Source organism: Anser brachyrhynchus (genome assembly GCF_964034855.1).
Source record: "Anser brachyrhynchus genome assembly, chromosome: 1".
NCBI classification, from domain to species: Eukaryota; Metazoa; Chordata; class Aves; order Anseriformes; family Anatidae; genus Anser; species Anser brachyrhynchus.
Genome location: NC_137694.1, coordinates 47,053,936 through 47,077,916, shown reverse-complemented (window position 1 = coordinate 47,077,916; position 23,981 = coordinate 47,053,936). Strand labels below are relative to the sequence as shown.

General features: G+C 35.9%; 1 protein-coding gene across 1 annotated transcript in view; it reads left to right on the top strand.

Annotated features, from left to right (window-relative positions):
- Positions 1 to 19,363: 19,363 nt before the first annotated feature.
- LOC308196777 (dynein axonemal heavy chain 12-like) overlaps positions 19,364 to 23,981 on the top strand; it is a 159,567-nt gene continuing 154,949 nt past the window's right edge. The window contains exon 1 of the mRNA XM_080596343.1: positions 19,364 to 19,620. The gene's annotated coding sequence lies outside the window, so the exon portion shown is untranslated. The remainder of the gene's footprint in view (positions 19,621 to 23,981) is intronic.

The following is a 23,981-nucleotide window of genomic DNA, read 5'->3' as shown; positions in this document are numbered from 1 at the left end:
ACTTTTTTTCCCCTTAAAAGCTCATAGAGAAAAAGATTTATTTTCTTCAAGTTTCATTTAACTTATGCAATATGTTCTGTGGTTGCTGCTGTCCTCCTACAGTGTAGCAGGCTTCAGGAAGCACTATACTTTGTGGCCAAGCAGACTTAGCATAAAGGAAGGATGGTGGATAAAATATGTGAATTTCAAGAGAAAAGACTTCAGAGACTCATGTCAAAAATGGTAATGCTATAGGACACAGTGAGAAATTAGAAAGTCATAGAAGCCCCCAGTTCAGAATTAGAAGGATCTTACTGCCCATTCCCTTCCTGTCATAGGTGCATCATTTGATAAGTAATGTTGAAGAGTAAGGAGGGAGAGACTCTATCTCAGGACCTTGGCTTTTTGTATAAGTGGAACCAGAAATAAATATGGGGAAAAGTGGAAGAGTGATGTATTCAATTAGATTTTAATGCATCTGAAAGGGTAATTCAGAGACAAGCTGGCCCTTCTACTTCTGTGTGCATTGGTACCTGCTCTGAATGTGCATTAGTGCTCTTAGTGTAAGTGGTGTATGCATTCATTGCCTGTAAACGTGTCCCTTTAGTTTCCTTCTAGCTCAGTATTGTGAGTTTCTTCTCCTTTTTCTGAACAGATGGATTTTGCTTAGGGGCTCATGGAGCAGGATGAGGTTTGGGCCTAACTCTTTTCATGGCTGTCTCTGTCCTCAGAAGTTCTGTTCTCTGGTAGCATCAGCTGAGTCTCTTGTTTTTCTGTGCCCTCGTACCGTTTTAAATATAGCATAACATTGCTTAACAAATGGTCATTCTAATTAACCAGAATGAAACAGAAACAGAAAAAACACTGATGAATAAGCTCTCTTGTGCTTGTCATGTGCAGCCATGTTTTCAGAGTGCTGCTGTGGTTCAAACAGAAGAAATGAATGATGAAATGATTGCTTTTGGAATGCCAAAAAGAGCTAAAATATTTGTATTGTCTCTTTCCATGTTGCCCTAATAAGTTTTGTCTCTCTTCTTAGATGCTTTAAATTTCTATATGACGTTCAAAATGTAATATCTGATTAGTCCAGATGTTTGAATAAGACTTCGAAAAAATCTCTCCTGGCATTCAGATAATTCCATTTTTGTAACCACAGTGGGCCTGGGAAAGCATGGATTATCTTGGGCAATTCAACTGTGACAAGATGAACTGAATCTTATTACCAGGAGGTGAAAAAAAAATGGAAAAGAAAAGAAAAAAAAAACACACTAAAATGCAAGGGATTCATCAAATGGTGAAAAACCAGTTGATACAGCTTCAGTGAATCTGTTATAAAAGGAGAAACTTAGCTGAGAGTTTCAGATGGGCGAGAGATGATAATTCTGTGAAGCAAGTGTTGCTGTTAAATGGAACTTGTGGCTGTATATGAGTGCTGTGGTGCCAGGAGCACCATTTGGTTTAGGGTACCAAGATTTTTCTAATTCTCTGATGCAATCTTTGCTTATTATTATTATTTTTTTTTTTTTTTTAAGATGTGCCTCTATATTAACAGCACAACCACGTATATTGTGAAATGTGTTCTACTGCATACATAAGTAACACCTCATTAAAAAATAATCTTGTAAACAAAGTGGTTGTTGTGCAGATTTAATTCTAGAAGGAAAAGATTCAGATATACCTATAAAATACTGAAAATTTTCCATTTTTCATCAGCCACTCTACTGAAATTAATTTTAGAGAATATTAGATTAGATGTTGTTTGTTTAACTACTTGAACTGTATGGGTTACATGACAGATATAGAAAAGTGTTTTGAATATAAAATAGTTCAAAATTAAGTCATTTTAAATTGAGAATGAATACTGTGAGAAAAACTTAGTCCCCTTCAGCTCTGATTAGTGACTGTGTGATATCCCTTTAAAGGGATAGACTTGAATTTTGATATGGTTGATGGGGCCTATGTTACACCTTCTCTATAAAAATTAAAACCACAGGTACAGCATAAATCACATCTGATTCTGTTAATTCAAAACATGTTCTGATTTTTCTTTTTCTCTTTTTTTTTTTTACTTCAACATTAGCAATGATGTGTTTTAAGTTATACTTCACATTCAGAATAAAATTAGAGGACCTTATATGGATGTTGATTGCAGTTTTGTTGATTATTTATGTGTTTATTTATATATTTATTTAGGACCATGTAGTCTGCAAACACTATAACCTCTTTTTCCTGTCAACAAGCAGAAGAAAAAAAACCATTGGATTCTCACGTGATGAAACAGCAGAAGGAAGAAACAGAGAGGAAAAGAGCAGAAATAAAATGTCAGATAGAGGAAGAGAGCAGTGTAATGCAGCTGAATTTATGTGCATTTATGCAGTACAAACTGGGACTTATGCAGCAGCGTGACAAAAATGACAATTATGACCATATCACTGCTACTTACCTAAAAGGAAAGGCCTACTCAGCTTGATGTTTCTTGATATATTGCAATATATTGCATGTATAGTATTTTGATTTCGGTTATGTTCTCCAGGTTGAATTTAGGCAATGTCATAATTGCAAACGTATTAGAAAGGAAAAAAGAAAAAAAAAGTTTCTATATGCTTTCAGACCTATCAGGCTATCCACATCTCATTTGACGGTAGAAATCAGTTAGAACATGCCACATATTTTTAAGAGTTTTTTTTAAATACTCCATTCTTAGTAGGGTTTCTTTGTGTATATACATACAGGTAATGATACAATAAGCACAAAATTAATTACCTTATTTTAAAATGTAGTTTTGGATTTGGTCCTTTATTTGACAATATTAATTATAGAGTCTGTGAATATTTCTCTGTTCTGTTTTTAATATAGTCTCTACCTAGTAGTTAAATTAAATCATAGTTATATTAGATTAATAAGAGTATCTTCTTTCCTTGTGAAATCTTTGCATGTAGGGACTTGGCATAAGAGACCATGATGACAGAATTCAGACCATTACCTTTTGTTGCTTTTCTTGTGATAAGTCTTTAACCAAATCTAGAGAAAATCAGAATAGTGCGGAGGGAGAAGAGTAGAAGAGACTATTTATTTATTTATTTATTTATTTTTAACTTATTTTCTCTGAACAGGAAAAAAAAGTACTTTCTGTGGGAATTCTATTCATATGTTAGAAGTTGCACAGGGGTTAGCACAGCTGAGAAGATGTAATGCAGTGTTTGTTTTTATTATTAAGTTTTAAACAAACAAACACAATAGAAACTGATCTTGTGCATACAGTGGCCAGTTAAAGCACATTAAAACAAATGAACAAAACCTCTCATAGTATAATTCAATTAATCAGCAAAGTAATCATTACCATCTAAATTGCCTCAATCCCCCTTGAGCCTTTGCAGTTTAAGTAACATATTTCATAATCCATCAAGCCACTGCTCTGTCTTTGGTGTCCTGTTTTGTCCATGTTCTATGTTATTCATAGGAAAATACAGGAAAAAAATTATTGGATGGGAATTGATAATCTGTCTGTTGAGAAAGAAAATCTTCCTATTCAGTTAATTAATACCTCCTTGGCACTTCTATTGAAGTATACTCTTGATAATCTGTAGGAAAACATTAAAAAGCTCACTGAAGATCCTGGCTTCTCTGATGCCATGTGGCATTCAACTCTAAACAGAATTTGTATAATAAAGGCATTTTTTTTTTCCAAGAGGCTAAAAATGCATTACTTCATTAAAAATCTTTTTTTTTTTTCTTTCTTTTTTTTTTTTTTTCTGTGTGTTGAGAAGAATTAGCCATTTCACTGTTTATAAATTTTTATATGAGGAAATCCTAACTCAGGAGGCTCCTGGACAGCAGTGTGGTCTCAAGTAGAGAAAGGGAAGGGTGACATTCTGTATTCTGTACTGTTTGCTTTTAGCCATCACTCAGGGCAGGGCAGTTTTCTAGTTACAGGGTGAAAAGTCATAGATATATAAGACACAAGGGATGAGAATACAGAAGGCCTATTAGCAAGCCTTTCTAAATCAGACATAGGGATCACATTTGAAATGCTTACTCCAATATTGTATCAGCCTATTTCACACAAAAATGTTGGAGTACAGAAAAAATCAGAGCTCAAAAGCTCTCATATTTAAAAGGGTAAATCACGAAGGCTGAAATTTCTTGTTTTCAAAAAGGTGATTTTGATAGAGAGCTTGTGGTTAGCCATTCTTTCAGAGATCTGTTGTGGTATAGTACTGAAAATAAGGTAACAAATAAATATGATACATTGGAGAATAGTTAACACAGCTTTTTAAGAGAGAAACAAAATTCTAATTTATTTGGACTTTCAGACTTCTTTTAAAAAACAAAATTTATTTATCAAATTCTCTTGAGGGATAAAAACAACACAACAACTACAAAGTATACCTAGATGATTTTCTAGATGAAGGCAGGCTAGTCAGATTAGAATTTTTAAGTGTAGAAGAAGTATGTACCTGGGAAGTATTGTGGTTGAGATGAATACAAAGATGGTTGCCTCAGGGGTTATAAGTAGGGACTACTTGTTCATCATCCTCTGTAAGAACCAGGGGAATCCAATGTTATCTTTAGCTAGTAGGCTTAGAGAAGAGACAAAATAAATAAAGAAGACATTGTTTTTGGTTTGGCTTTTCCAAACTACAGAATTTAAACTGTGAAACTCAACTCAACTGTTTAGGGAAGGTCAAAAATACAATATGGTTTAAAAAGAGCTCTGAAAATCAACAGAGAACTGGCTAATGAGCAGCTATTGAAGACAATGGTGTGGATGAAACCCGTGAGTTGGGAGGTATTATCCTCATTCACTTAATGACAGGTATTGTGCACTTTCCCTAGATGTTAGCAACTACGGAGATGGGCTACGTAGTAGATAGACTAATGTTCTGATCTGTGGTTGTATTTTCTAGATTCCCAATTCACATATGGTTGTATGTACAAAAATCCTCACTTCAATCTTTGCTGTAGTGTATCACCATAAGATACTCTATGTAAAACATAGGCTGCTTTGTAGCTGTTTTCTATAGCTGTTTTCTACTCAATAAAGATGCACTGCAACATCATGACCAAAGGTGATGATGTTCTGCTGTTAAATTGTGTGGGTATGATAAATTAACAATTCTTCTTGCTCTAAAAAATTCTTCAGGATGTGACGAAGAGGCATGTTCTGGAAAGTCAGCTTTGTTTTGGAAAGTCAGTATTTTAAGGAACGCTTATATTACTCAGTGGTGATTGAACCTTTGGAAGTATTATAACGTTGGTGCATGACATGTGGAAGAAAGCGATATTTTTCAATATCCCACTTTAGGACCGAGAAAATAAATGCACTGTGCAGCTGAGTAATTACTTGCACTCTGTTCACGAATCTGTCTCTGCAATTTATTTATACGTAAACAACTCTCTGGTTGCCTCCAACACTTTGCCTTTTCTTTTCTGAATTCTTTGGCAGAAGAATGTTTTCTCCTCTCCTGCAAGTGTTTAGTTGCTCATATCCAACCCACCATTTTGTGAGAGCCCAGTTGGGCAGCAGTCAGAACTGAACCCCGTCTTTTGGGGTCTTCCTGCTCATTGGTCTACAACTGAAAAAAAGATCCAGTTTATATCCATTTTGTTTTATTTGTTTTAACTTATAATATTTTGCCTTATTTGAATAAAATATTTAAAACATTTTAAAATTTATTTATTTCAATCTACAGGCCTATTAATCAGGCAATTCATATTCAGCTACAACAGTCTTTGAAAAACTACATATTATAAAGCATAAGTATTGTATAGCATAGAAACACCAAATAAAGAAGAATTCCTAGCATATGGTTCTGACCCCTCAGAAAAACAGATCCAATTGGAAAATACTGGTGAATTTATACCTTCAAATAAACTGAAAGCATAAGGAGTCACCTGCTGTTTACACAAAACACAAATGCAGTTGTCTACTACTTATTACTTCACTTTAGCAGCAGAACAAAAGGTTATGGTTTTGTCCACTCGTATCTGCAGAACATTTAGGTTATACTCAATTTTTAACACAGTCTTATATTTCATTGGCTTCTGCAGGGAAAGTGAAGCATATGCATGTGTGGTTTGCTGAACAGTGATGGACTTTAGGTCACTTGAATGCTTTTGTGCACTCAGGTCTAATCAAGAAGTATATGTAGGATGTAGCAGAGTCAAATGGTTACCAATTTGATAGTTCTTATATTCAACTGGTTTTTCACACAGCACTGTTTTCATTAGAGCAGTCTGCTTTGACTTGCAGAGTTTTATGCTTATGTAAGGGCTCTGTTGTATGATTATTTTTTTTTTTATTTTCTTAAAAGAGAAGAACTCTGGCATAACTCTAAAGGGAAGAGCTGTACTTTGTTCCAAGGTTAAAAAGGAAAATTGAAACAAAAGAAGGACCAGTTAATAGCATAATAGAATAGAATGTAGAATGTTCAGGTAAAATGAAGTCGAGTTTCAACTGTGATGAAGATGATACTGCCTGGCAAGCACTGTCTGAAGAAGACATAATAACTAATAATTTATCTGTACCTGGATTATTAGGATAAATCTGCAGATAAAGATATGTGTATAATGGAAGCTTCAAAAGCTGCAAATCTCATGTGATAAATGATTCAAAGTACAATACATTAGCTTGGATTTTAATGTTTGTAAAATGAATGAAACAGTATATCTATATGCCAAAGCCATATTATCATAACTGCATTTGCCAAAATATAAGACATAAATTGCACTTAAATTTAGTAATCTGCGATGGTATGCTTGAATGTATCTTTGTGATTAAATGTGAACAATTGCTCCTTTAAGGTAAAGGTCTGTGTATGTGTGATTAATCAGATTGAAATGACAGGGCGGACAGCTCATGCCATGCCTAGTTATCAGAATGATTGATTTTAGTCGATGCTGCTGGATGAAAAAATATCTGTTAATAACTACAGCTGCAAAACTCCTGATGTCACTGATAGCACAAATCACTTCTCACATTCTGTATTATCTGGCTCATTTGCAGATACAGAGCATACAAACTGATCCATTGGAACGCAAAATTACAACTTACAGATTTATGCAAGAGGGATGACTGCAAAGTGCTTTGCATGAGTAGTGTAAGAAGCTGAAAATTGCTCCTGTTGTAGCTGTCATAGACACGTTGTTTTCTTTGGTATGTGTGGAGTTTTTGCTGTCAGGCTTTCATCATACAGACTGTTTGTGCAGTACCTCTCTTCCTGCTTAAAATAGAAAATCAGTTACTGAACCCGGATGCTATTAAGTGTTCTTAGAATAGTTCTTAACTAACTTGGTTGCTTTGCACTTTCTGATGAAAGAACATTAGGTTGTTTATTACAGGTTCTGAACAAACATGTTTGGAAAGCAACAAATAAGATTACAAATTGTATTACATCAACATAATTGTTTACCATAGTTATATTCCTTGCAATATAATATTTATCTGTTTAGTTGGTATGCTTTTATTTTGGAAGATCAGGAGAGCTCATCTTGTTGAAACATTATATCCTATTTGCATTTTGCCGGGGTTAAGGGAATGGCGTATGTCTTATGAACCTCAGAGTAGGAGGGGGGCAGCAAATGATGTCTTATTATGTATCTGGTACGATACACTGTTCTTGCATTCCCACTATTTACTAATGCATGTAAGAGACTACACTGTCCATTTATATTGCCTTTTTTTTTTTCTCCCCTTTTCCCTTCTGTTCCAAGTGTTTAGCACCAGAAGGTGTAATAAGCTTCATTTTTTTTCCAGCCTCTCATGTCCGTAAACTGCAGAATGAACACAGGGCTGAGAGAAGTGCAAATCCCTTTGCATCAGTATTAACTGCTTCTCCCCCTCCCCCAGCAATTCACCTCCTGTTGTTCTAAATCCATCTCCCTTGCCCAGCCTTTCTCCACTGTCTTTTCATCTGACATTCCCCACTGACCCACAACAACACATTTCATATGCCTCCAAACACAAAAATCTTCTGCAGGTTTTTATAGTCTTTCTTTGCCCCCAGAATTCACAAATGCATCAATTTTCAGGAAGCAGTGGCCTGAAATGCTGGGATTGTTGCTTTCTTGGAATGATAAAATCTTCTTTTGCTCTTTCAAGCTTCTGCTTTCTGTTTCATTGGTGAGCTCTTCAACTTCAAAAATATTCATGTATTTGAAAAAAAAAACCAAACACCAAAAAAACCACCCACAACAAACACCACACAAAACCCAGACTTGTTGAATGCTGTTCCATTATGCTGCTGTTTAATTATGGCTGGTGTTCTGCAGCAGACCAGTGTGGTCTGGATACTAGTTAGCCTTAGCATCTTATGGATATAAATAACAGAGAAAAAAAATGTTAAATTACAAGAAAGCAGAGATAATTCTTGCTTAATAGGATATTAAAGCATTACTGTCATTATTATTTGTTCTTATTTCTCCAGAGGACCCTGGTCTTGATTATGATTCCGTTGTGGTAAGTGCCTCTATCAATCACAGGGAGATCATGTCCTTGCCTGAAGATGTGCATATAAAGATACCCCATACAGCAGCATGCCCTGAAGGAGCTCGATGGTAATTTCATGGGTGCCAAATATATTAATGTGAGTTCAGGTAGACTGGTGTGTTTCTGAAGTCTGAGGTATTTTAAGATAAAAACTTTTATTAATTAGTTAACTTCTTTATTTATTCCAGTGAGATTCTCCTAGTCTATCACAGTAACTATGATGCAGAAACAAAAGACTTGCCTGCCTTTCAGATCTGCAAGCTGTTGAACTCTGAATGGAAGAATAACGTGGGATATATGAATATCAATGTATACAATAATTTTAATTGTTGAAGAATTTTTATAACCATTAAGAACATAATCCTCGACAAAGTCTATGTGGATATTGCTCTTTTATATGCTGAGAAGGGACGTATAGGAATTCCTTGTTAGAGACTTTCACCAAAGGAATGGAAAATTGAGGGCGAATCCTTTCCACTAGTGCAATTTACTTTTTCCTTAGTACTGAGGAATCATCCCTTAATCTGAAAGTCATAGTATTTTGAAGAACAAACTATTAATATTCAGAATGGGTGCAGATGCCCTCTAAACAGCTAATAATTTTGAAATACTATTGGCCGTAGATACCAATAAATTACATTCTCTCACTTTCCTTTCTTCTAAATAATGAATGTCACACTAAGCTGCAAATATGCTTTAGTCTTTTGTTAAAGCAAAAGAGTAAGGATTGATTTTCAGCATACTTATACATTTCTGTTTTTTTTTTTCTGGGTTCACCATCTGGTTTGTTTGCAAATATGGCAGTGGGCATTGAGAAGATTTGTTAAAAATATTGCCAGTTCTTTTTATGAGCAAGACAACTGAAGAAGGAATTGGAAGAATCTGAGCCATGAAGGAACCTGCACTAGGAGAGGAGACAGGAGTTCCTGGCAACATTCTTTTCCTAACATCAGTAAGCCATTGTTTTGGCTGTAAGATTGAGTGAAGATTAACTGTCTAATGAATTTTAGAGATGAGGTCACAGTTTGACACTGAGTACAGGGCATATGCATCCGTTCCATTCACAAGGCATACCCACTGTCTCCAGGCAGAGCTGCAGGACTCCTCATGTATAAATAAATAATCTGATGTAAAACAGATTACGTTCCTCAGATATCAATCACTGGTAAATATCATGTTCTACTCACAATGTAGGAATACTAAATGGAAACCCATGACTATTTCAAATTGCTGTGATATTTACAGTCCCAGGGCTCACTGTAGAGACTTATTGGATGTCTTTGCCTCTGAAAATGGGCTGAAAGCTGCAGTGGGATACTCATTTCTAGCTTGCCTCTTAGACTTTCAAATCAACATTAATCTTATTTCCTTCAACCCTACGTCTGAATTACTGGATATAATGCAAAAAGCTACTAGATTGCTGCCCATTGGGTTCACTGAGGAAATAATACCCCATCCCAACCTTTCCTGATTCCCTGTCTGGCAAATGTTTTGGACTACCGTGTGCTGGGTTTTTATATGAATACAGGGTCTGAATGCGGTGGGAGAGAAAGGAAGAAATGTGGTAAAGCAAGCTTGAAGCGTTGGTGTCCCTTGTACTAACTGTGCAGTTGTTTATTTCCCCTTCCTTCTACCTAGCCATCAGCTCTTTTTCTGACAGTAGTCACGCATCACCCATTTCAAGTTGCAAATAACACATCCCTCCATGTGTTGGCATCTAGAGACAGAGTTGGTTCAATCCTGGAGTATTGCCATCTTTCTAGTACAGTGACTGCAATTTTATTTTTATTTTTATTTTTTTTGCAGTCAGTTTGTACTCTCCGCTCACCAGCTTCTCTTCTTCACTGGCTGAAATAAAGGTGAGAGATTGTTTACAAAACTCATGAATTCTGTGTTGGAGACTGTCAGTTTTTTTAAAGAAGCCACAGTTGGATGCTTTGAGTCTGGATTCTGTTATTTTTCAATACGAATGTAGCTGCTGTTTCATTCCTTCTGAATTTTGGCTTAATAAAAAAGAATTCCAGACACGTTTCTATCTATTTTTCTTATTCTTAGAGGGGAAAAGAGTCTACATAGATTATTTCTTTTCTCATTTAGTATATTAGATTATCACAAGCAAGTTAGCTTGTGATAACTTTTAATGAACTATAAGGATAAGAAGGAACTCAAAAGTTGCTAAATATTCTGGTTTTAATCATTGTTGGTAGTAGGAAATATATCATGCTAGATGGATAGTTTTTACCCTTTTCAGTCTTGACATAACTGCTCTGATTTTGGGGTTGGATTATTTTTGGCTCGGTAACATCATCATTTCATAACAAAAGGAAGATTTAAATAAAAGAATAGCCCAGCCATGGACAAGTGTTGGCAGAGCAAAAACCATATTGGTCAAAAATGCCATCAAAGAGGGATACACAGCACTCTATTAGCCTGTTTTTGTCCAGTTACCCTAGAAGTAGGTCTAAGGAAATGGTCTAGCGAAGTCAGCCAAGCTGGTAGGAGAATCATTGCAAATTGGTATATCCAGCTTTAGCTTTAATGAGCTTTTCTGTGGAACAAAAGAATTCAGGCTGATCAAAGTTCAGGTGTGTGTCTAGAGATGATTATTTTCAACTGGAGTACATGCAGAATTTGATTTTTAAGTCCTTTATTAATTCTATTTTGAACTGCAACCACAAAAATTTTAATTTTAGCATGGATCTTCATGACAAGAATTTCTGTCTTCAACAGTAACGTCTTCCTTCATACAGCATCATGTTTAGCACATCATGGATTTCATGCCAATGGGCCTCCTGAATTTTCTGAAGAGATGGCTTCAGTGTGAGGGAAAGCTCACTGTTTTGTTATTAGTTCGTATTACCTAAAAATGTACAGTTTTTTCAAATGTAGAAGTCTGAAACTATTTCTATGAAATGGTCATATAGGAGAAAGCCAGTTGTGAATTGAGAAAAAGAAGGAGAGACTTTTCAGAGGTATATCCAGCCAATTTTGATTCTCTTAAATTATGTCAGGTATTTTCAAGTATTTTTTTTCAGTGGATTCATATTTCAGACAGTATTTCTGACAATCTATTTTGTGATTCATTGACCACAAGGTTTAAAATTCTAGTCCGTATTGAAACAGTAATGCCAAACTTGTAGTGATAAATGAATAAATTTATTTTAAATAAGTCTTTGATGTTTAATTTATGCTTTTTATTTTATTTCATTTTTGGTTCATTACTTTTGCTATTTTTCTGTCTAGGAAAATGTGATCAAAAGAGACAGAGGGTTCAAGGGGGAACATTGCTTTAGACTTGTCCATATAAGAAAAAACAAGAAGAAATGCGTTGGCCAAGGAAGGGTAAGGGTGCTCATAATGTATATTTATTTTTCTTTATTATAAACTTTTTATTATATGTTCCTGATTTTATTTTTTTTAGTGATGAATAAAAGATCATGGTGACACTTTTTCTGTACCAACATTGCTACCCTTGGAAATCTATTTAAAATGGGTAACCCATGGTTCATAATTGGCTAGTGTGCCTGTTAATACTATTTTCATAAGAGAAGATGTTTCATTTAGCTGAATTTATTTATTGACTAAATATCTTGAATTTCAACAGAGTGGTACTGTAGCTAAATTATAACCTTGTATACTGAAAGTGATAATACCCCTTATCATTATTTAAGTCTGTTGTACTATGCAATTATAAGGAGGAGGAGGAAACTGAAGAGGAGATGAGACACTGAGCAAATGTTTCAGTTTTAGCATTTTTTGTTCTTTATTATTACTTATCCATTTTACAGCAAACCATATTTCCTTATAAGTGGTCTTAGAATTGAAAGAGTTAGTCATGTTGTTTGTCTAATTCTAAAGAAATGCACATGTTTTATATTACTCATGTAAAGTTTTCATGATCTCAGTCTTTAAAATTAACCTGCTGCTTGGAATAACAAAATCTTGGTGGTTAGCAAGTTATCATATGAACTAAGTGGCAGAAAGATGATCTGATCTTCCTAGGATATACTTTTTCATAGATTTGAATTACAATTTGCTATTGAAGGAGTCAGAAATATTTTCTGAAAAGTATGTACTGATAGACATAAACACTATGGCTTGACATAGCTTGCAGTGATCTGTCAGGAAAATAAATAGGGACAATTCTCCCCCATAGTGTTTTCTTCAGTGAACTCTCTCATACACATTCTGATGAATGTCCCTACTCTAGAAATTAAGCTGGAATAACAACATTTGGTTCTGATTGTGAGGCCATTTTTTTTTTATGGTTTCATATATGCCAGAAATGTAATAGCTTTTTGGAGGAGCTTTCATCTAGTTCCAGTCTGAAGCTACCAAGTATGAAAGTGTGAAAAGACATTACTTAGTATGAAAAAAGGGGAATGCAAACAGGTGGAAAGCAGCGATTCAGCAGTTTTAAACAACGATGGGCATTCAGGTATGGTTCAGGAACTGGACTAAAGTTAGCTTATTTGTTCTAGACCATTTGGCCTATCTTTAGCTGTTACCATAGGCAGTCCCAAAATTTAACTTTTGAAGCCCTTGTATGTTATATCGTCAAGGGATCTTGCTTCAAGAGCTACTTCATAAAAAGACTCTAATAACCTTTCAGGTTAGAGCTGGAAAAGTGGCTGCAATGCTCAGGAGGGATAGTTTGGGAGATCTATTCCACAGTATTTTGGTTGGTTGCAGTACTTTTATGGTGTGTTTTTTGTTGTTGCTTTCTAATTTATGTATGTATGTATGTATGTATGTATTTATTTATTTATTTATTTTAAAAACAGGTTATACACAGAGATGCTTTACTATGTAAAAATATATTTTACTTTATGCTCTCAGAGCTCCATAAACCAAACTTAAACAGGATAGATTTTATTTTTCTTTCTTTCTTTTCCTCACCTGAAGCATCCTATTCTTGTCCTAAACTCTCAGAAAATTTCAGAGCTGGTATATTTGAATAAACTCCAACAAACAAACAAAATCTCCTTATGCATGCCTACATCAAATCTTTCAAGAAGTCATTAAATACTCTCAAGAAATTTTGTAAAATATACCCTTTTGCTGATAAAGAGATGCATAAGGTGTATACTAATTCTTAAGGAATGAAATCTATGTATTCTACACATATGAAGTTGACACTTTCTTGAATAGGAATTTAAAGTCTTTGGGGGACAATAAGTTTTTTAAAAAAGAGGGGGTTGGGGGAGTAGAGAAATTTTGTTAGGTAACTGTCGTTGTATACCTGCTTCAGATATTGTAGCCTGGATTTTTGAAGTCTGTATATCATTGTATTCATCTATATTTTATATCTAAATAAAATATGGTGCACATTATTATTTTTTTCCTTCAAATTGATGTAAAATGTAAGAACATTTTCCTGTGCTGTAATAACTGAGAAAGTCTATCGTTTATATATACTACAATTAAATAGAGAGGATACAGAATGTGATTACAGTATGTCAAGAGGGCAAAAAAGGGAGTTGCCTACCTGAGGCCTCTGAATAGCTTCAGAGAGCTGGCCAGTATTATGTTATATCTAAGGGCAATGTAGAAAAGTAATTGATCCTTGAACTGACAATAAAATGCTTGCTTCTGAAACTGGTGTGATAATTTAAAGGCATGCTGTTGCTGTGGAATAGGACTGATTTTGCTTTCCCTTATTCACTTGGTTCTGTGGCTTGTATGCACTTGTGTATTACATTTCCCTGTGACCATTTTATATTGTAAACTATTCAAATTCCTGGATTTTTGTATGTATCAGAACTATGCATGTTTAATTTCATGAGCAGAATTCATTGCTGAGGGATATGGGTTTTTATTTTTGCCAGGAACCCATGACAGTTCTCTATTTTGTTATTGTTGAATTTAAGCTTCCTTTTGCAGTGTTTTCAAAAATGGGATTGTTTCTACAAATGCTGAACTGCTACATTATAGTACAAACATATAATACATATAGTACAAAAAAGAATCATTTAGGTTGGAAAAGACCTCTAAGATCATCTGTTCCAACCTATAACCTAGCACTGACAAGTCTGCCATTAAACCATGTCCCTAAGCTCTACATCTACACATTTTTTGAAGACCTCCAGGGATAGTGACTCAACTGCTTCTCTGGGGAGCCTGTTACAATACTTCACAACCCTTTCAGTAATGATTTTTTTTCCTAATATCCAACCTAAACCTCCCCTGGTGCAACTTCATGCCATTTCCTCTTCTCTTATCACTTGGTGCTTGGGAGAAGAGATGTCCTTTGGTCAAGAAAGGATGAAATGTTTCAGCTGGCATATATATTTATTTGTGTGTGTGTGTAGCTATCCATCTATAGACATGTACATATTAAAAGGTACCTCTTTAATTATATATAATATAATATATATAAATAAATATGATATGTAATACTTATTTCATGAATAAGTAATAACACATATATGCTGAAACTTAAACAGTTATTTCAGAATGCCCAGGTAATTTTTTGTCTTTGAAATTCTAGCTGAAAAGCTAGCATCTTACTATTTTCTTAATTGTTGCAATTTCACTAATACTATTTTTCATTAAAAGAAAGAAAAAAGGGAAATGAAAGTAACTCAACACAAAACCTGCTCTTTGGAGTGTTTTGGCAGGCTTACTGTTGAATTTCAGCAGGTATTGCTTTTCAGAGGTTGGTTTGTATTCTGAGGTGTGCTTACTGTGCTTACTACAGTAAGCTACCAAAAACATGAGGTACTTGTGATATATGTTGTTTGATCATGAGATCACTCTCCCACTCTCAGATTTGGTGGAATGTGGCCAACGAATTGAAAAATCACTGTACATAGAAAAAGCACAATCTCATTAAGCATAATTTCTTCAGAAATCAGGCCAAAGCAGTGTTAAAAGATGACAAAAATCAGAATGCTTATATGAGGAAATGTAGAAATATGCTGAGAATTTAGATTAGTTTTTTCACAGAGAACTAAGACTTTTCCTTGGGATAAGAGTGGGGACTGATTACTGACTGATCTCTCATATACTTCCTTAGTCTTCACTTTTTTATTTTGATACCTGTGAGCTTGCAGTATATTCAATGACGGTTGGAAACAAAATGATTCTCCTCCTCTTCTTTTTCTCACTGATTTTGTTTAACTTAAACTGTGTTGACAGAAAGGAGTTGGAAGGAAGGGAGTTTGGACAAATTTATCTCTGTTTGGACAATTTATCTCTGTCATAAAGAAAGTCACACTTGGGAACGAGAAAAGGCAGGGAAGATCTTATAATGTTTTAGCATGCATTAGAATATTAATAGTCAATTATCACAATTAAATAATAAATTCTGGCTTCTAAATATTGTTCCGGTTTCTGAAAACAAAGCATTCCTCGTTATCTCCTTGAGAGAGATAAATAAAATTGTCAACTAAAACTGGGAAATGCTAAAGTACATCTTTTATTTATCATGCCATGTCCATCTATTTGTCTTCTCTCTCATTGAAAATGTAGGTTGGTTTGAGATTTAAAATTGTTAATTTTCTCCTCTCTCCCTTTACTTGAATGTCCTTTATTTTCATGTGCAGTCAAAGAAGCGTGAGTATAAGCTTCCATGCTGTGCGTATAAATAACTCCTCTAGCAACTAGCAAGAATTAAAACATGGCATTATCTGTGATAGCTGCATTAGCTGGAATGGTTTACCCAGGATACATTAACTAATAAACTTGTATCTATTTAAGAAGGAGTCTAATTAGGATGCTTTTGTTATATAAACCAAACCACATTGTTTAATATAATAAAACCTACATAAAATAATGAATAGAACATCTTCTATTTCATTATTTCTTCAAATGAGATGACTTAAAGGTAATTTCTACATTTTAAGCAGTTAGTTTCATAGCACTCCCTAGCAATTCACTGAGTGTAATGCCTCAAATGTTTGCCATTATTAAGAAACATTTAATGTAAGATTAGATCAGTCATAAATATTTTATAGGGAGAAATATTTCAGGTGCTTTCCAATGCCTTTATGCCTTTAATTTTGTGCATCTACATACAAATAAAAGGGATGCTCCATTAGCATATTTTACTCCTACCACATCCTTCTGTTTTGGGTGAGTCAGTCTCAAAACACTCTGAAGTCTCTTTCAGTTTTGTTTCCAAAGTCAGACAGGTAAATCTCAGTCCCTGCCACTCTCATCTAAGCCGCTCTGCCTTGGATGACAGCAGCCTTTGTGGTAAAGTTACGGCTGTTCCCAAGCATCTGCCAGTGCCCTCCATCACTCATGATATGGATTGTGCCTGGCACTGGGAGGGACAGATCATGCAGCCTCCTTGCTGATAATGGGCAGCAACCTGGAGACCACTGCACCCCCTCCAGATATACATGCCTTGTTTGTTCCTTCTGAAATGCTTTGATATCTAAATGATGATCTGGGACTTTAAGAGGCTAGACGTGGTTTTACTCAGTACCTTGAATCACCTTCTGAAACATATCACTGTTGATGGATTTGGTTCTCCCTTCATAGTGAAGACAAAGTTTGTACCATGGTAGTGCCATCTGAGTAAGGCAGTTCAGTCTGTCCAAATCAAGCCAACGAAGGAAAAGCAGACAGAAGAAACTGAATTTTTCTTATGGTGTGTTACAGCAGGAATGCTACAAAAAGAAATATTTACAAAAAGAAATATTGTACTTTTGGGCACACAGTTAAACAAAAAGAAAGGGAAGTTTCTGAGAAAATGAACCAAGTTCTACAGTTGTTTTTTCCCTCCATCTTTTTTGCCTTTTGTAATGAAGGAATTGTGTACCACCTGCTGCTGTCCCATTAGGCCCACATCCCTCCTGACTACTATTCTAATTTTCATGACCAGAACAACCGTACCCAAAGTTTCCCTCTCAGGGGCTCATGACACATATCTGGGTTGTGATTCACCTGTGGCAGTTGAATATCCAGTGGGTTTGTGACCCTGTTTCTAAATGCATCCTGTCTTACAGCACATGGACCCTAACTGAGGAGCTGCTGATGTGAAACATGCACAAGAGTCAGACGTGAGCAGCAGCAGCCTGGTGTGGAGCTTCCTCGAGCACGGACACAGCCTTGTAAAGAAACATCACAGCCTTGGAAATTATGCTTGGTACAATTAGTCTGCTCTGTGCTTTAGGGTTGTTCTTCACTGTGGAAGTTTAATAAGCTTGAAGGAGGCATAGTGTCTGCACTGCAGCCTGCCTATTCCACTTATTCTCTTGCTTTCTGAAGACAAAACAATGCTGTGTGTATATTCTGTTATGATAATATGTTAAGCAAATTTCTTTCAATGACTGAAAATGAAATAATGTTAATTGCTAAAGAGAGAAAAATAGTTTTTCATAGCACCATTTAAAACTGTTTAACTAAATGGAATTAACAATATATATATTATTTTTATGAAAGTTGTTTTCTAGTTCAAATCTATCTGTTTTCTGCAAATTTGTGTGCATCTATAAAATCTGTCAAGTCTGGTTTTATTGACAGGCAATATTGTTCTTCATTTGGAAGTTTGATTTGCTTCCTATGAGTTTTCTTGATATATAGTACAAGTGCAGTTATAACTTAAGTTTGAAAAATCCCACCCTCCAAGTGGATGTAAGTGAAGATACCATAAATCATGAGAATATTCCTATACATACTGTTTTTTTCTAGCTTTTCACTAGCATGTTGGTGAAAAAATTAAGAAAGAAGCTTCAAATTAGATGGGTTCATTAAAATCTTCCTTGCAATGTGCCATTTTTCAATGTCTGCAAAATTCAGGTGTAGAAATGTTAATGTCTTTGAATGTTTAATTACCTCTGTGATAACCTTAAAAAACTGTGATGTTATGCTACCACATGGAGGCCAGGGCAATAGCATTCCTCATAACAATTAACAGAACTGTTAAGAAAGATAAGTGACTAAAATAACAAAAAGGAAAATATTTTGTAGAACATGTAGTTCTTATGCTTTTGTTTGTTTGTTTGTTTGTTTTTTTGTTAAAGATTTGGATTCTCCTTAATGGTCTTTACTAATGCAAACATCAGTCTACATTCAGTGCATAGAAGTCTATTATTAATTTTTATGAATATGAATAGTGCCTTCACATATTTCGTTCTGCTTTTTTTTGGCACACAGGAACTGGCAAGAAAGAGGAAACAGACTAGCAATATCCTTCCTTGCTGTTTAATGAAATACCATTACAAAGTCAATGGTATGGCAAAATTTATATCCTTTCAGCACATACAAAAGAAATACAAAATTGTTTAGAATACCACCATTTTACTATTTACATCCCTTTTAAACTACTTGATAAACACAATATTTTATACGTAAGAAGACTATTTCTCCTCTTCATACATCCCACAGAAATAATAAAAGCAAGTAGTTCCTTCAGCACTTGTACTAATGAAATCTCTTCTGCTGATTTGATCTTGGGCTTAATTTTACTTTGGAGCCTTAGAAAGATGCAAACTCTGATTGAAACAGTGATAGGTTTTGTGCCTGAACTGTTTCCCATGTTGGCTTCTCTGGTTTTATGTTCATGCTATAGCATGTCTCTAAGTTTGTTTATAGGAGGGCTCTCCCCTTCACCAGAAATCACTTTTGACAATACCTGTGGGAACACTGTGTTTAACCCCTTGACCTCTAAGTTAATTTTCACCAAAACTAACAAATTGGGAAGTGATTAATGAGAGCAGCAAGCAGGATGACAGAGCAGATAGTATTGACTGCATAAACCTGTTCGGCTAGGAAATTGGGTTAAAATACCTTTTTTAAATAAATAAAAAAAGAGTAACTTCTAATGTTACCTTATCATGTGGTATAGGAAGTGGGAATTACTCACAGTAAGTCATAGTTCTAAGGCAATCATATACCATTATAATAAGGGTGATATAAATATTGTTAGGTAGGCTGGCTTTCACTGCTCCCTATGACTAAATCATTGTACAGACCTAGGTTGCCTGTGCTGTAGTCATTCACAGATAATTTCTTGTATTGAATCAGCAAAATTCTGGTTGTACTTAGAAATGGACATGATAGCTTGTTCTTAAATCACTCCTCTTTTAGAGATGCACTAGATGCTGGAACTAAAGCAAGTGTAGAAGTCTCCTCCCTTTCTCCTTCAAGTTCTTTTGGAAAGAATACAAGATTTGATGCTCCTTTTATGAAGGTGTGAGGTGGTAGGTATTTTTGTATGGTTGCAAGCCCCCTCTTCATTGTTTGCAGGAACTGGGGGAAATTGTGGGTTTATACGATGTTTGAGCCAAAAGCTGGAGGTTAGCAGTTTTGCCTGTGGTGATGTTTGTCTGCATCATGGAAGAGTAACAAATAAAACTGGGAGAGCTCATAACTTTTGGATTAGTCTACCTAACAAAAGTAAATTTTTTTGACGCTAAAGTCAGGAAATGAAAAAGTGAAGGTTCTTATGGAAACACTTGCTAAACTACTTCACACAAATAGCTTTTTTTTTTTTTCCTTGTATGATGCTAACACATTGTATTACCACTTGTTTTGCTCTGCTTGGAAGAAATTGACTTTCTTGTAAGGTACATTGTCTTCTGTACACTGTCTATAGTTAAATACTACTAATAACAATGATTAAAGGATGGGATGTATAGCTTGGCTAAGTTCAGTTAGTAGAAGTAGGTTTTCATTTCCTGAGTCTTGATTGTTGATGATATTTATGCAACCTTAATTTTAACTGTCTATAAGCTTTGAAATGTAAATATAAAACAGCTCATCCAAAAATGTCATCAACTGTGATTAAAATGCACTGGACTGTATATCCCACCAATGCAAAGCACAAAAAGCAAGGAAATCAGCAGCTAAGCCATTTGTTACCCTGTGCTTCACTTGGGTCTACATCTCAGCTGTTATTCCTCCCTTCCACCACACACAGCTGACCTATGCTTAGCCCCCTGTGTAACAGTCCTTATCATCCACAATTATGATTCAACAACATACTTGATAGAAATTATAGAGCTGAAGTTTCTAAATTAAAACTGTCACATACTTCGAGTATGCTCTGCATATTTCTGCTCATGCTGGTTAGAGCAAGCTAGACAGCAAAGTCTGGCAGCAGGGTTTTTAAAAGCACTTCTCTAGTCTTTTTCTGCACTTTTGAGGACTGAAGAGGTATCCTCAGCATTGAGTGTGCTGCCCTCTGCTGCTCCATCTCCTTCTTGTAGCCACTGCTCACAGTGAACGTCCCTCACTCGGGTGAGGGACTTCTTTGCAAAACCTGGGCTGGTGGCAGTGAGGTCACACCAGGACTGGTGGGTGAGGATCAGCAAGGCGCAGGCATACACAGCCTAGTTCAGGCAAGGACCATAGGCTGGAACTTAAACATAGCTCCCAAGCTGATGGGCAGAGACAGGTTTTTCATGGCCCTTTCTCACAGCTCTTTTTCCAGCAGCAGATCCATTGTTGCCCGGTAGCACCATTGCTAAGGCTAGCCTTGAGCACAGGTAGTTAAAGCCTGGGAAGGGTGGGGGGAAAGGCTGTGGGGTGCCACTCAGGTCTCTTATGTACTCTGTCTCTATAGAATTAGATTTTATAGATAGAATTAATGGCTCCCTCTGCCTTCCCTGCTGTGAAATGGTATGAGAGTGGGAACAGGATATGTGGAATTGGCACAAGTGGGAAATTCTCCCCAGTAGTATTTGGCACTACCCAGGCACCTTTGAAAACAGTACAATGAAAAATCCTATCATGAGCAAAGCAAGCTTGGATCTGAGCATTGCAGATCTGATGGCAATTCTGGTCTTAGTGACTAACACTGCCAGAGGAAAGGGAAGAACTGATGTCTTATGTAGGATACTTGCAACTACAGGCGAATACAGAAGCTGGAAAAAAAAAATCAGCTTCTGAGAATGCCTTAAGATTCAGAAGTCTTGTAATAGACTTATAATAACTCTAAAACTTCTGTTTGAATCTCAAAAGAAAACCTCCCATCCAGTATTTAACACTTTTGCTGCTACCCGAAATAGTAGCTTTTCTCTTCCTGTCTTAATTTTCATGAACTGGAATAAACAGCCAAACTAGTTTGCCTTTCATTTGTCATCTGTTTTCTGTAGGAGTTGGGAAGCTATGTTGTTTAACATGATGAGTGAATAATTGAGAGACCTTGCTTCCTTCCCTCATCAGTGTGAATGCCAACAGTAGCTGATCAATGAGGAGAGCTACACTTGTTGATTTTTAAGGAATGAAAGAAAGGAGGGACAAGTTTTGTTTTTCCTTGTTTCCATTGGAAAAAATAGATTTTGATGTGACATTACTAATATTCTTCATGGAAGAAGATGTATTTCAACAAAACAATTCCAGAAGATTTTTTTTTCTTTTTTTTTTTTTATTCAGAAGATTGAGGATTGGCTAATTGAAGGTCAAACCATTCCAAACTTTGCCCTCAGGATTTCTTTTGGTCCTCCAGATTCATCAGATGGGATGATTGCTTTTGGTGCTTTTCAATATTATTAATGTGGTTCATTGTATTTCCTAAAACTAAGTTGAAGATGGTGAATTTCCTTTTTTAGAGAGGACACATTTCAGAAAAAAAAAAAAAAAACACCAGACAAATATTAGAAAAGAACTTGTGGCCTAGAGCTGTTATTTGGGTATCTTTCTGTCTGTGAGGAGGACCCCTGCAGTGTTATATTCAGAGACATTTATTCACTGTCTTTTTATTCTTTGCTCAAAGCTCTAAATATCAGTTGTCAAAACTTTCTCCTTTCAGATGTAGCAATGGAAAACTTTAAAGCCAAGAAATAACCTTTGACTTGAATTTAAATGCACGTCTTCAGAGATTATAAACTCAAAAAATTGTTCTCCCTTTTACCCAACAAATTCTACGGTTAATACAATATAATTTGGAAATTCACAGTCAACCTTGCCCAATCTCTCTTACACACATTTGTGTACAAATGCACACACACACACACTCATGTATGGGGGGGAGGAAAGGGGAAGAGGAAGAGGGGGAAGAAGTGTGGGGGGGAAGAATTGCAGGGGGGGGAAGAAGGAGGGAGGAGAAGGAGAAAGAAGAAATCCCAGTACTCCAGACAGAAAGTTAGTTTCTTGTGATGACATTGCCTTACATTAATCCTTCTTTTTCACCCTACATCAGCTGGCACATATTTGCCAACTGGTGCTCATTTCCATCTTTCTCTCACATCAAGTTGCTCATAGCTGTTTTGGTTTTGTGGTAAACACTTCAGCTACAACTTTCTTTCCTTTGATTAGGCTGGTGTGCTTTAGAATTCGTGAAGTGTGTTTCCATTTGAGAAGAGAAGGTCTCAGTGAAAGCGCAGAGAAGACATCTCAAATAGACTCCACATGACTATTTTGTTAGTTGTGAATGCTCTCTGAGAAGCTGTAACACTAGGGCTGTATGTGTGCATATATGTATATTTCAGTATAATGTAGACATATGTGTATAGTCCTGTTTATGGCTTACACACACAATCATTACCTTTGTGGGGACCTTCTTAGTTCATGAGATGTAATTTTCTCCCACACAAGAGAATTCTGAAACCGTGGTCATTCATAAAGTTCATTAAAAGTTAAGGGATACAAAGGCCAATGTCCCTATAGGCATTTAAGAGCATTGTGGTTTCAACAACCTGTTTCATACCTTGTGTTCGCATCTGGAAAAGGACTCTGTACCAGTGGTTGGTGTCAGGTTATTAGACAGGTACCTGACCTTCACAAGTGATGTGCTGCTATTCTTCAGAAAGCTAATATTCTGGAAGGAGCCTTGCTCAGCCTTCCAGCTGCAGTGCTACAGCACTCATGCAATACTTTCAAGGACTGGAAGATGTGTTAAAATGCTTGTAGGAATGGCATAAATTTCATTTGCTGATAGCAATTAAACAGTTCTTTTTACACATGCTGGAAAGGTGCAGGGTTAAAGAGTGATTCAGACTACCATGGACTATGCAACTGTGATGTAGTATTTTAACAATCTAGAGAACTCATCCTGGCCAAGGCTTACCCTGCACCACAATGTGCACCATTGTTGTATCCAGTACATACATTAAAAGGGAACAGAAACAAAATCACAAACACTCTAGGTCAGTCTGTCCAATTAATGACAGGCAATACAATTGCTTTTTTATATGTAAACAGAAAGAGAGTGGGCAAACTCTTTCGTACTATGCCAGCTAGCAGTCTGGCTGTGATTTAAGGCATTTGAAATTAAGTCTGTCTCTTCAGCTGTACATTTTTAGCAGGTCTGCAGAACAGACTGGCAGACAGTATGAGCAGATGCTTCTAGTTGGATCAGTGATAGAAGATGAAGGGTAAGGTTCTTTGTGCTGGCTTTTCAGTCTGAAATCATCCTTTGAATCCTTGTGCAGGACAACAGCAGCAGCAAGCTTTAGGTGTTTTCCAGATGAGGTATTGGACCACATGAGTCTACTGGTGGATCACCCCAGGGAATCTGTAAAGGCAGCTTCTGTTTAAAGATCTCTGCTTACTGCACATGTAAAGAACAATTATGACTCCATATGAATTTAATCTTTTTCCTTCATTCCATCTTCTCTTG